Source organism: Triturus cristatus, chromosome 3_1, assembly GCF_964204655.1.
Source record: "Triturus cristatus chromosome 3_1, aTriCri1.1, whole genome shotgun sequence".
NCBI lineage: Eukaryota > Metazoa > Chordata > Amphibia > Caudata > Salamandridae > Triturus > Triturus cristatus.
In genome coordinates, this window is record NC_140583.1 from 483,302,428 (window position 1) to 483,315,760 (window position 13,333).

General features: G+C 47.6%; 1 long non-coding RNA gene across 1 annotated transcript; it reads right to left on the reverse strand.

The window, feature by feature from the left end:
- Positions 1-7,273: 7,273 nt before the first annotated feature.
- Positions 7,274-8,802, reverse strand: LOC146860442 (uncharacterized). The gene is made up of 2 exons (XR_014979151.1): positions 8,420-8,802; positions 7,274-7,708 (listed from the first exon to the last, which is right to left on the reverse strand). It is a non-coding gene; the product is annotated as an uncharacterized LOC146860442 (long non-coding RNA).
- Between the last annotated feature and the right edge of the window lie 4,531 nt (positions 8,803-13,333).

Sequence of the window (13,333 nt, forward strand, 5' to 3'; positions counted from 1 at the left end):
TACAAGATCTCCCGGAACCATGTCATGGGGCTTCACCTCAGTGTTATCGGGAAAAGCTGCAGCTACCTGTGAACGACAAGATTGTAGTGCAGACATCAAGGAAGCCAGGTAATCTGTCAGCATATTACAATCAACATCAGTTATTTTACGGGGTATAGGCGTCCCCCACATATTTGGTGGTCTACCGAAGATCACCTCATACGGGGATAGCCCTGTTCGAGAGTGTGCTACCATTCTCATGTAAAAGAGCGCAACTGGTAAAGCTACTATCCAGTCGACACCTTTTTCTCTACATACTTTGGACAGTCTAATTTTCAAAGTTTGATTATGCCGCTCCACGAGACCTGCTGCCTCGGGATGTCGGACACAGTGGAATTTCCATTGATAGCCTAACAGAAGTGAAACATGTTTCATTAGCTCGGATGAGAATGGCTGGCCATTATCTGAGTACACGACACGGGGCAAACCATACCGTGGGAAGAATTCTCGAACTAACTGTTTGGCAGTAGTCGGGGCAGTGTAATCTGAGACGGGATACGCCTCTGTCCACCGGGAAAGAGCGCATACAACTACGAGGACATATTTGAATCCTCGACAACGTTCCATCTGGATATAATCCATCTGGAGGACTTCAAAAGGGTGATCGGGGGGTTGAAATCCACCCTGTTCTACAGGTACGCCTTTTCCTGGATTGAACTGACAACAAATCATACAGGTACGTACTTTCTGTTTAGCTGCTGCTCGCAAGTGTTTATTGAACCAAATGTGTTGAATACTGTCTAGCATAGCTTTCTCTCCTAGGTGCGCTGGACTATGTATTGTGTTAATGATGACTTGAACCATTGAGTCGGGGAGAAACCATATAGATTTTCCCTTCGTCATCCATCCTTGATCCGTTTGGATCCCTCCTAATTCAGTCCATCTCTTTATTTCTTCTGGTGTAGCATGTGTCTGTATGTCAATTACATCAAGGGCGGGATCCTTAACTGTCATGCAGTGTGTTGGTGTCGGAACTATTGTCTTTGTCGTGTCAGTTGTATGAGTCTGATTCTGAGCAGTCTGTTTAGCTGTTCTGTCAGCTAGGTCGTTACCCTGAGAAATAATGTCAGTAATATTTGTATGGGCTTTACACTTCATAATCGATATTGCAGTCGGCAGATGTATTGCATCTAACAGAGCTTGAATAAGGGGACCGTGCTGGATGTGGGCACCGTGAGAAGTTAAATAACCTCTCTCTCGCCAAAGCACGCCGAAGTCATGGACGACTCCGAATGCATAACGTGAATCTGTGTATATGTTGACTTTCTTATTTTTGGCTTGAATACAGGCTTGTGTCAGAGCGATGAGCTCTGCTGCTTGAGCTGACAAGGTATCGATACAATTTGTTTCAATAATTTCAGTGTCTGTTGTGACTGCATAAGCGGCCACTAACTCTCCTGTACTTGTTCTCATGCATGAACCATCTACATACAATGTCAGGTCTGGATCTGATAATGGAATATCTGTCAAGTCTTGTCTGGGTTTCGTCGTAATAGTGATAACTTCAATACAATCATGTGCCAATGGGTCTGTTCCACTTAATGGCAAAAGTGTGGCAGGATTTAATGTACTACAACGTCTGATTTCTATGTGTGGCTGGAACAATGTCAATTCATAACCCGTCAGTCTTGCTATAGTCAAGTGTTGTGTTTGGGTCCGGTTCAAAAGAACCTCTACTGCATGTGGTACTTGTACTGTCAATTGATGTCCTAGCACTATGGCATCGCTTTGTCTGATTGCTAAAGCTGTTGCCGCGACTGATTTCAGGCACGCAGGAAGAGCCTGAGCTACGGGATCTAATGTACTGGAAAAATAAGCACATGGCTTGTGTGATCCTGCTTGTTCCTGCGTGAGTACTGACAAAGCAGTACCTTCACGTTCTGTAACAAAAAGTGTAAAACGTTTGCTGTAACATGGTGTTGCTAAAACAGGTGCTTGGCATAAAGCTTTCTTTAAGCTTTCAAAAGCTTGCGTATGTTCCTGAGTCCAAGGGAGGACAGTCGATGTCGCTGCCTCCTGTGTTGTCAACTGAATGAGTGGTTTCGCTAGAAATGCATATTGAGGGATCCACTGCCTACAGTACGAAGTGAGGCCTATGAATGCCCGTACCTCCTTTTGTGTCTTGGGTGGCGGCATGTTAACAATTAACTGGATACGGTCGGGTGTAAGCTGTCTTCCCCCCTTGGACAGCAAGTGCCCAAGGTACACAACTTGCTGGACACAGAATTGCAGCTTTGAAGGGGACACTTTGTGCCCCTTGTCGGCTAAGAAATGTAAAACCGTCAGTGATGCTTTTTCACATTCAGGTTCGCTTCGGGCGGTGATCAGCAGATCATCGACGTATTGAAGCAGGGTAGTGTTAGCTGGCATGTGGATACTGTCAAGTTCTCTTTTCAGTGCTTGGCTATAGATGCTGGGGCTTTCTGTGAATCCTTGAGGTGCGCGTGTGAATTTAAAACTTCGTCCATTTAAACTGAATCCGAACAAATATTGGCTTTCCGGATCGATTGGGACGCTAAAGAAGGCGTTCTTGAGGTCAATTACAGTAAAGAACGTTGCTTCTGAATCTATGGCTGTTAGCAATGAAGAGATATCTGGGACCACGGGGTATTGTGGTACAATGCATTTATTTAATTCTCGCAGATCAATAACTAATCGATATACTGGTGGTGCTTTTGGATCAGTTCGTTTAAGAATCGGAATTATCGGGGAATTACATACATTGGAGTCGGTTTCCACAACCACTCCTTGTGCAATGAGCTCGTCAATGATTTGCAGTAAAGCCACAACAGCATCTGGGGGTAACTTGTATTGTCGTATTCGTGGTAGTACCACTCCTGTTTTGAGTGTGACTCGATATGGTGTAATATGCATACAACCTACATCAGTGGGGCCTTGCGCCCATAAATGTGCAGGTAGATTCTGTAACCGGTGATCCATGTCTCTAGACACGTAGTGACCTTTAAAGTCACGCAAAAACAGTCGTACTCCTTCCGGAGAACAACATATTACAGCTCCTAGAGCCTTCAATGTTTTTATACCTAACAAGTTTTCTGGACATGATTTAGTAAGCAATAGATCTGTAGTCCGTGTTAATGGACCGACTGTGAATGCAAGTGGTTGCGATACTTCGTTAATAGTGGGCTTTCCTGAAAAACCAAGGGAAATATTTTGTGAGCCTGAGAGGGGTGCCCCTGGGACTTCGCTGTGACTGATAGTGGTTCTGCTTGCCCCTGTATCGAGTAGAAACTTTCTGTCTTTCCCTAATACTTGACTCTGTACGTAAGGACCTTCTTGATCTACGGGAACCTCAATAAGGGGTAGGCCAACTTCCCTCTCTAGGCTATTTCATGTGTAGCGCTGATACTCTGGATAGTCATTTTGTGCATACTGGTACATCTGTTGTGTCGTGTTTTGTGTTGCAGCAATAGGCTGTGGCTGTTGTTGTGGTTGCTGTTGTTGTTGTGGTGCGGTCTGTTGTGGAGCTGGCATAGGTTGCGCATGCTGAGGGACTTGTTGTTGGATCTGATCCTGTCTAGGTGGACGTGGTCTCTCTTTCGTTATACCCGTAGAGATATTATGTTTTAGAACTGCGCAATCGTGTATATAATGACCTGGCTGTTTACAATAGTTGCATGTCCCTCTAACAGGACCTACTGAATCATTGGACTGTGTCGTACCCTTTTTATGACCGTCAGCTGGAACTGACTGAGCAACAAGCATTTTCATTTTCGTGTCTTTCATACGTCTTTGTTCATGTTCTTGTTCTTCTCTAATTCTATTGTGATGATATTGTAACATTTGTAACATCTGTGACGGTGTGTTACCTTGCCAAGTACTCTCGAATTTTAATACTCTACTCTTAACTTGGGGCAGGGAATTTTCAACTAATTTTGTCACAAACAGATGTGGATACGACTCGCTACTTGCTTTTATGCCACTATTAATACCAAAACATTTTTCAAATCGGGAATAGAAATCACTAGTATCTTCATCTTGTTTTTGTTTACAGGCTGAAATTGCACCCCAGTCTTCCTTTTTCGTGGTCAATAGACGTGGTAGTACCTGCACTAATAATCCTGGCAATGCTGTAGTCTTTTCCCCAAGCCCTGAACCTGCAGCTCGGGCTTTTTCTTCGGTTTCTAGTGCTGTCCAATCTATCTTTTGGTCTCCCACCTCCCATTCCTTTTCTTTGAGTTTCTCGTAAATACCGGCAGGCAATAAAACTTTCAATATTTTCATGATGTCAGGATAAGTATACTCTCCCATGAGTAACATGTCTTTCATCTCACGGTGGAAACCTACTGGGTCTTTGTCATGGCTGGGTACTACTTTCTTCATTTCTAATAATTCAATTTTAGTTATGGGCGTGTATACAAACACGCGTTTAAAAGTATTGTCCTCACCTCTGATTGGGTGCACTTCGCGTAAGGGATTCTGTCTGTCTATGTGATACGTTTTTCTTTCCTTGGGGGGGACTGAAACATGTTCTGGGCATACGAAGACAATGTACTGGTGTCGATATTCTAGAATTTCTTTAATTAAATCAGTACCTGAACCTCTCCATTTATTCGTGAGTAATTCTATCAGTATATCAGGTAGGGGACCAGGATCGGAATGTTGGCTTCTATACAATATAACGAGGTGTTGTATCATGTATATACCAGCTAAACGCTGTTCGTCTGGGGTAAGGTTCAAAAACGTGTGTGCTAGCGCATCATCACTGTATTTTTCAGGACTGTCAGCCCATTGTACTGCTGACCTGGCTAATTCTTGTTCATCCATGGAATCGAGCATATGATACCCCCTTCGGTCTCGGAGTAATTTATCAGCAGCCTGGAATAAGTGTTCAGGGGACTTCGTATTTAGCATAGGGGCTTGAAAATGTCTGTTACATTCTGGATGTATCGGACGTATCGGATCATTAAAGTATCTGGTATTGTTACAAGGTCTTCCCCTACCTACATAAGCTATCGTTTCTAATTGTCCTGTGGGCATTTCTGATTCTTCCTCCTCCTCTCCCTCTGATTCAGTTTTGTCTGCCTCCAATCTGGCTTTATGTACTCGTTCTACTTCTTTGCGGATCTTTCGGCACATAACTACTATACACGTCTGTTTATCATGTTTTCCCTCTGATATATTCTGACCCCATCTGGTAAGTACTTGCATTTCATCCTGGTCTACCTCGGACCTATCTCTGTCTCTGATCAAGCAGTTTATGAAGAAACGTAACAGTAGTCTCTGTATATCCACTTTCTGGTATTCCATGGCTTCGTCAATACTTTCAGGGCCTTGCCCTGTTTGGACAAAGCGATATATATTGTCTAAATGTGTAATCATTCCTGGTAGTGTCGTTAAATACATTGAAGCTCGTCGTATACGTAGTGATGGTAGCAGCATTCTGTCATTTTTACCGGGCACCGGATCATATCTACAATCTACAAGATGTTCCTTAAACATGTCGGACGTTGCTATTTGGGGTGTACGTTGGTTTGCTAAATCTCTAAGAGACGATTTACTTCGTGATGGTGGCGTGGCGAAAATTGCGGCCGCACCTCCTGTCGCACCTTCTGAGGTGCTAGGCACAAAAGGATTTGTGGGATGTAAGGTAGAAACTGTGGATGCAGGAAAAGCGGTGGAAACAGATGGACCTATTGGAATGTGCGGAGGAGTTTGTGGTTGCGGAGTTGGGGGCGGATGATCTCGGTGTTGAGCACCATCGACAGGTGGCGTGTGTGGTGGAACATTAACATATTCGGGAGCTACATCGTCTAAATAGGAGGAAAGGAAAATATCTTTTGCGGTCTTGGGATGTGTTTTAATCGGGAGTAATGGAGGTGGCAAATCTTTCGGTATTTCCGGGGTGGCTTTAGGTAAACCTTCGGCCAAAAGAGGATACATACCATTCATAAGAGTGTTTCGTTGTCTGTCTACTTGTTCTGTTTTTACTCGGGTACCTTCCTCAATTAATATATTTTCTCGGGCTTTATTTGAGTTCTCCCTACTTTTCTCTTCCAGTCTGAGCGCTTTCTCTGTGCGCCTATGCGATTCTTTACGCCATAGTTCAATGGCATCTTTCTGTGACTGTCTGGCTTTCTTTTTCCATAATTCTTCTTCTACTCTCATGATGCAATCTGCATCCCATGTCCCAGCTGCGGGCCATCTCTGACTTTCTGCTAGATCCTTGGTGTAGTCCACCCATAAGTCAAGATATAGTACGGCATCTAGGCCATGTTTATGATACATAAACAGGCACATGCATCAAAAAGAGAGTTTGCGAGTCCTTATTTGCGAATTTTAAGGAATCGCAAATAAAGACTCGCAAAACACGATGCAACAAAAACATTGCGAGAATATTGCGAATCGCTAAAAATCGCTAAATAAATTGCGATTTCGGCATTTGCGAACTCGCTATTAGCGATTTCGCAATTAGCGAAATCGCTAATACCGAAGTCGCTTTTTGATGCATCCTGATGACATCACAACCAGGAAGTGAGCAGCACCAGCCTCATTTCCAGTGCACAGTGTCAGGGAGAGGAGGGAGCTGGCTCTGGGAGCAGAACAGGAGTGTGACAGAGACAGAAGAAAAACTTGTGATATCAAATGGAAGCCTCACAAACAGCAGAGGAGAGCCAAACAGGCAGGAAACGCAAAATTAAATTTGCAGAAAAAGAAATTGACACCCTCATTGAGGGAGTAGTCCACAGCCATGACAAGCTGTTTGGAAAGGCATCATTGAAAGTGGCAGAGCAGGAGAAAAGGAAAATCTGGCTCCGGATCCAAAACAGGGTCAATGCCATTGGGGTGACACACCGCACCATTGAAGAACTCAAAAAACGATGGTACGACTTGCGCAGTCGGGCTAAGGTGCGCATAGCTGACCGCCTGAAGGAGGCAAAGAAGACAGGAGGGGGAACACCAACAGACACTGGGAACACTCCCATGGAGGACTTGATTGAATCCACCATCCAGCCAGAAGCTGTTGTTGGTGTGACCCAGCTGGACACGTCCGGAGCAGCAAACACATCTGAAGGTAAGATGAATGTATGTTTTCTTAGTGTTACAAAATGTAAAGGTAGAACTCGACCATAGCACAGCCCAAGTGCAGACCCTGAACATCCAGTACACAATGCATTCAGTAGGTGAGGGGCATTATGGGAGATGTAGTCAGGTCAAGCAGTTAAAATGTCAAATCTCAGAGTAACAACCCAAAAAAGCTGAATAGAGTATAAAATCATTTACAAAGGCAGAAATTTATTACTGTGCAATTAATATCACAGACATGAAATAATACAGTGTTGCACTGTTTCACCTCACAGATGCACAACGTGTAGAAGATGTGGATAGCGATTCCCCAGACATGCAGGACACCAGCGCAGGTGAACAGATGGACACACCTGTGGTGCAAATAAATCCCTCACGTCCAACAAAGTCACGCAGGGCTACTGTTCCATCCCTAGTCACCATGGAGTGTGAAGATGATGAGGCTGATGCAACACCAGGTGGCAGCCATGGCCAGACAACTTCCATCACACAAACACAACCACAGGTCCCCAGAACTAATCACAGAGCCCGGCGTAGGAGAGGAAGAGCACTCAGGACACAGCAGGAGGAGCAACCAAGTGATGTCTGGGGTGGTCTTGAGGGACAGATGCTCCGTATGCAGCGCCTGCAGACAAAAAACACACGATTAGTACAATTGCAAGTTGGCAAGATGGCTAGCAACATAGCAGTACTGTCAGAAAGTGTGCAGCAACTGAGCAAGGTGATGCATGAGGGAAATGTATCCCAGAAGAGACAGCATCGTCAACTAATGCTGCAATTGAAAATGTTTGCTAAATCAAACAATAGATTGGCCACGACAACTGCACTGCTGGCACGTAGGTCTGTGACCATGCAAACTGAAATGTGCCATTGGAGCGGCGATGTGGCTAAAGCACTGGACCAGGTCACAAATGCAGTTGATTTGCTAAATGCTTCCACAATTGCGGCCAACAATTCTACGCCCGAAGAGGGTAGTGAGGGTGGCTCAAGCCTAAGTAGTGTGGCAGTTCCAGTCCGCACTGCAGGAAGACGCAACACACGCAGCAGTACCCCCGCCGCTTCCAACATAACGGATGACAATGCTGGGTCTGACAGGCGTCTGGGTGTTCGTGGGAAAAAGCGCTAGACTGGCATGTACAAGTGCATTCCACTATGGTGACGTAACCATTTATTTGGATTTGACTTTTCACAGAGTGACAAGTGAATTGACATTTGCAAACCACTTATGTCCATTGCACTGGTCAGATTACAAGTGTGCTTGAACACTCATGGCAATTTTATTTAATTAAAGAATACTCTGATAGCAATAGTCAGTTTCTGTGTCATCATTACTCACCTCAGAAATAATTTTGTGTGATGTCAAATCTTCTCCTACGCCCTTCTGCTGCGCCTGCCCCTTGTGCTGCATGGTGTTGTGGCACTTGCTGGTTCCCATCCTCCGAATCGCTGTCAGACACCTCGATGTCCATTCCTCCCCTTGTCGCTATGTTGTGCAGCATGGCACATGCCGCTACTATCTTGCAGCATTGTTCAGGGTTGTACTTCAGTGCTCCACCGGTCTTATGTAGACATCTGAATCGGCTCTTCAACAGCCCAAATGTGCGCTCTATGATGTTCCTTGTCGAAATATGTGCTGCATTGTACCTCTGTTGATTGGCAGTTGTGGGATTGAGGTAAGGCGTCATTAGGTAATTACGCAAGGCGTATGCGCTGTCACCTACATGTAATGGAGCAAAGAGTCAGTGGCAGCTTCACATTGACATACGTACAATGACAGTGATAAACTATAACACATATTTACCAAGCAGATGTCCCTCTCCAAATTCTCCCCTGACAAGACGGGTGTGTATGCCACTTTGCCTGAAGATATAAGAGTCATGTGCACTCCCTGGAAATTGCGCAACAATGTCAGTGATAATGTTTTTGGCATTGCAAACAACCTGAATATTGAGGGAATGGTAAGATTTCCTATTTCTATATATATATTCCTGTGTTGCAGGGGGACATATTGCAACGTGGGTGCAATCAATACAACCCAAAACATGTGGGAAACGAGCTATCTGGTAGAACTCCTGTTTGGTTTTTGCAAGGTCAAGCGCGGTGGTAGGGAACTTGATATGAGACCCGATCACGGCCATCATGGCATCAAGGAATGCTTTCAATATTCTTGAAAGTGCGCTTTGTGACACACCTCCCGCAACAGCAATGACCCCCTGAAAACTGCCTGACGCCAGAAGGTGTAGGCAACATAGGACCTGCACATGCGTTGGGATGGCATTGGTCCTACGTGTCTGTCGTTGCATTATGGGGTCCAATTCATTGATTAGGTCATGGATCATTGCTGCATTGAGCCTATACTTGTCGTATATCTCATCCTCTTGCTGGCCTAGCAAAGTTATGCGGACTCTGAAGATGCGCTCATTCATTCGCCTCCGTCTCTGTGCGGCAGCCTGCAGCCTCATCCTCCTCGCCATCAGGTAAATCCCTGCCATTGTGAACAGTGCTGGCTCATTCTGGGTGTGTTTAAATGGGTTTCAGTTGGTTTTCACCTGTCTGTGATTTGCACTCATGATTACCACCTGGTTGTGATCCTTCTTATTTAGCGATCGCTAATTTGCGATTTTCATGGAAATCGCTATTTGCGATTTGTCATGCATACATTTTGCGATTCGTTGTTTGCGATTCGGTAATTGGGACACGCTAATACCGATTCGCTATTTGATTCGCAGAATGTTTTGCGATTCCTTATATTTGCGAAAAAATGGATTTTCGCAAATATACAGTTGATGCATTTCAACACTGACTTTTGCGATCGCAAACGGCCTATTTTTGCGATTCGCACCCTTTGCGATCGCAAAAAGGTTTGATGCATGTGCCTGAAAGTACCCTGGAGTGTCCCTAGGTGGAATGGGAACAGCTTCTTCGAGTACTCCTTTTCTAGTTTTGATCTGTCTTAATTTTGAAAAGAACGGCATCTTTAAACCTTGCTACTTGATTCTTACTCAAACTGGACTTGAACACAATTAATACGATAGACACTATAATGAACACTCATTCATACCACAATTTTTAAACACATTAAAACATTTAACATTTAACATTTAACGAACAATGATAATTAAGAGAAAACTAACTACTGACATAATACTAATACTAGATAATACTGAATTATATACATGAACATACTGGATATACTGCTAAACAGTACAGATACACTGCTAAAACAGTGCAGACCGGATCTGTGTACCCAAACCCGTCAGGACCGGCACAAACCAATGTGCACGTCTAAATGCCTCCCCAGCAACGGTACTCACCGGGTAGCACGGAACGGAAGGCCTCGGAACTGAACTGAACTGGACCGGACTGGACTCGACTGGACTCGGAAACTTCGGAACCTGGTGGGCCTCTGTATACCTCGGATCTTGCTCTCTCAGCTAGGCTCTGGTCGGGATACTTCGCACTTCTCACCGCCTCGTCTGGGTGTTGATCGCAGCCTCAGTCACCCCCGCTTGGCCGGAGGGAGCTACAGGAAATCCTGCGGGTACGCGTTTTTGTCCGTCTGGCTGTGGCAGGAGACCGGGCCTGCAACGCACCTCCGGCGCGTGAGATGAGAAAGTGTCCCTGTTCGGGCGCCAATTTATGTGGTAAATATTTAAATTACCTGTACTATTTTTTATGCGGTAAAGTCTAGTAAGAATAACTCAGTCAAAATAAGAGGCAGAATCCGTGGTATTAGAGGTTCTGAAAAGGGCTTTATTCCTTACAAAGGAATTATGGTTCGAACCAGGCAATCTTATTCCATCACCACGAAGGTTCAGGAAGGGATAGGCAATACATTATTGACAAGTAACAATATATATATGAAAAGCATTGCATTAAGACAGATGCAGGAGGCGTAACAGCTGATAATACAGATAAGAATACACATACGTAATGAAAATGGGCGTAATAACAGGCGTATACTAGAAACGTCATTTAAAATGATGTCACAAGTGGGTGGATCCCTAAGAGAATCCTGCAGTGTCAGCAGAAATATTTGGCAGAGATGCGCGCGCAGCCGCATGACGTGTGATTGACGTGCAACTAGAGGGTGAAGGAGAATTGACATTGTTAGACGGACCGGGAGGGTCGGCCGAGGACAAGGGGAGAGGTCTCCGGGGAGAGCCGTCTCCAGCGATCGTACAGATAAATAACTTCCCCCCCACAGACAGACACCACACAAGGAGAAGATTTAGCGTTCTTTATAGGCAATTTCTTACGGTACGATGGGAGGTACAAGGAGGTCTGGACTCAGGGGTCCCCTCGATTCAAGTCTCTCAAGATGGAGAAAGGGGGTAGCGGGACAGTCTGGTTACCAGTCTGGTAGTTGAGGTGGTACGGTGGATAGCTCACAATCCTCGAGCTCGGTGTTTCTAGCTGGGACGGGCCGCGGCAGCGCCAGCAGGTCCCGGTGAAGATGGTTGATACACGGTCCGCGGCAGCACCAGCAGGGCCCGGAGAGATGGTCAATGCACGGTCCGCGGCAGCGCCAGCAGGTCCCGGTGAGGATGGTCGTTACAACGGGCCGCGGCAGCGCCAGCAGGTCCCGACGAGGATGGATGTTGCAGAAGGCCGCGGCAGCGCCAGCAGGCAGGACGATAGTTCACAAGATAGGGCTACGGCAGCGCCAGTAGTCCGTCAAGGCTGAGTTCTCTCGGTGTCTCTCGACTCCAGGATACAACTGCCGTCCTGCTCCGGAGCTGCCCTAGTTATAGGTCTGGCGCCCTTTGATGTCCGGACCCTCGCACTTGGAGGTCGGAGGGTCCGGGATGAAGGTGTCCAGACACCCAGCAGGGGGTGGAGCCAGCGCCTGGGGGAGCTGGAGGCGATCGGCACCTGGCGGGGGAGAGCCCTTGACGCTTCGTTCTCCCATTGACCTGCCAAGTGGTCCGCTCACCTCCTGGGTGGATGGTGGTGCCGGGATGCCGGGGCCAGCCAGGCCCAGGGTTAGGGTCGGGTGGAGGCCACGTGGCCTCGTGGCGCAGGGCCCAAGATGGCGGCTTGATCCGGCCGGGGGAGCCGGTGGTGGCTCGGTCCTGTGATACATGGAGGTCCGGGGGCAGGAGTCCCGTCGGGAGACGGAGTGCGGGTGATTCGTGTGGGTCACGCCTGGCGGGCCGGGGCTTAGGCCCTGTCATGCGGGGAGGGAGCAAGCCCTTCGTGTGGCCTGTCCAACATGCGTCCCCCCCAGCTGAAGGCGGGGAGAGTCACCCATCTTCCTGGGGACTCTCCTCGTCGAGGCGGAAGAAGCGTGACAGGCCATCTGCATTGGCGTGGTCTTGGCCCGGTCGGTGTTCCACGGTGAAGTCCATTCCCTGCAGGGAGATGGACCAGCGCAATAGTTTTGGGTTCTCCCCCCGCATCTGCATCAGCCACTGCAGGGGTCGATGGTCGGTTTGTACCCGGAAGTGGGTACCGAAGAGATAGGGCCGGAGCTTTTTGAGGGCCCACACCACTGCGAAGGCCTCCCTCTCGATTGTGCTCCAGCGCTGTTCTCGGGCCAGGAGACGTCTGCTGATGAAGGCCACCGGCTGGTCATGGCCCTCGGGGTTCAGTTGGGAAAGAACCGCTCCGATGCCGTGGTCGGAGGCGTCTGTCTGTACAATGAATTCCCGACTGTAATCGGGGGCCTGGAGCACAGGGGCGGTGCACAGGGCGGCCTTCAGCTTTTCGAAGGCCGCTTGACAGTCGGTGGTCCAGTTAATCCGCTTCGGCTGGTTTTTGGACGTGAGACCCGTGAGGGGCCCCACAATGCTGCCGTAGTCCCTCACGAACCGCCGGTAGTAGCCGGTGAGTCCCAAGAAGGCTCTGACCTCGGTCTGGGTGACGGGGGGTTGCCAGGACTGGATGGCAGCAATTTTAGGTTGCAGCGGGGCCACCAGCCCGCTTCCTACCTGGTGCCCGAGGTAGGTCACGGACCCTTGACCAATTTGGCATTTGCCAGCCTTAATCGTGAGGCCGGCCCGCTGGAGGGCCTGCAGGACCTCTTGGAGGTGGAGGAGGTGGTCGGACCAGTGGCGGCTGTACACCGCGATATCGTCCAGGTAGGCAGCGCTGAACTCCTCGAGCCCCGCCAAGACCTGGTTTACTAGACGTTGAAAAGTAGCGGGGGCATTCTTCATGCCGAAGGGCATGACCTTGAAGTGGTAGTGGCCATCGGGGGTAGAGAAGGCAGACCGTTCCTGAGCCCGGGGTGTGAGACCGATCTGCC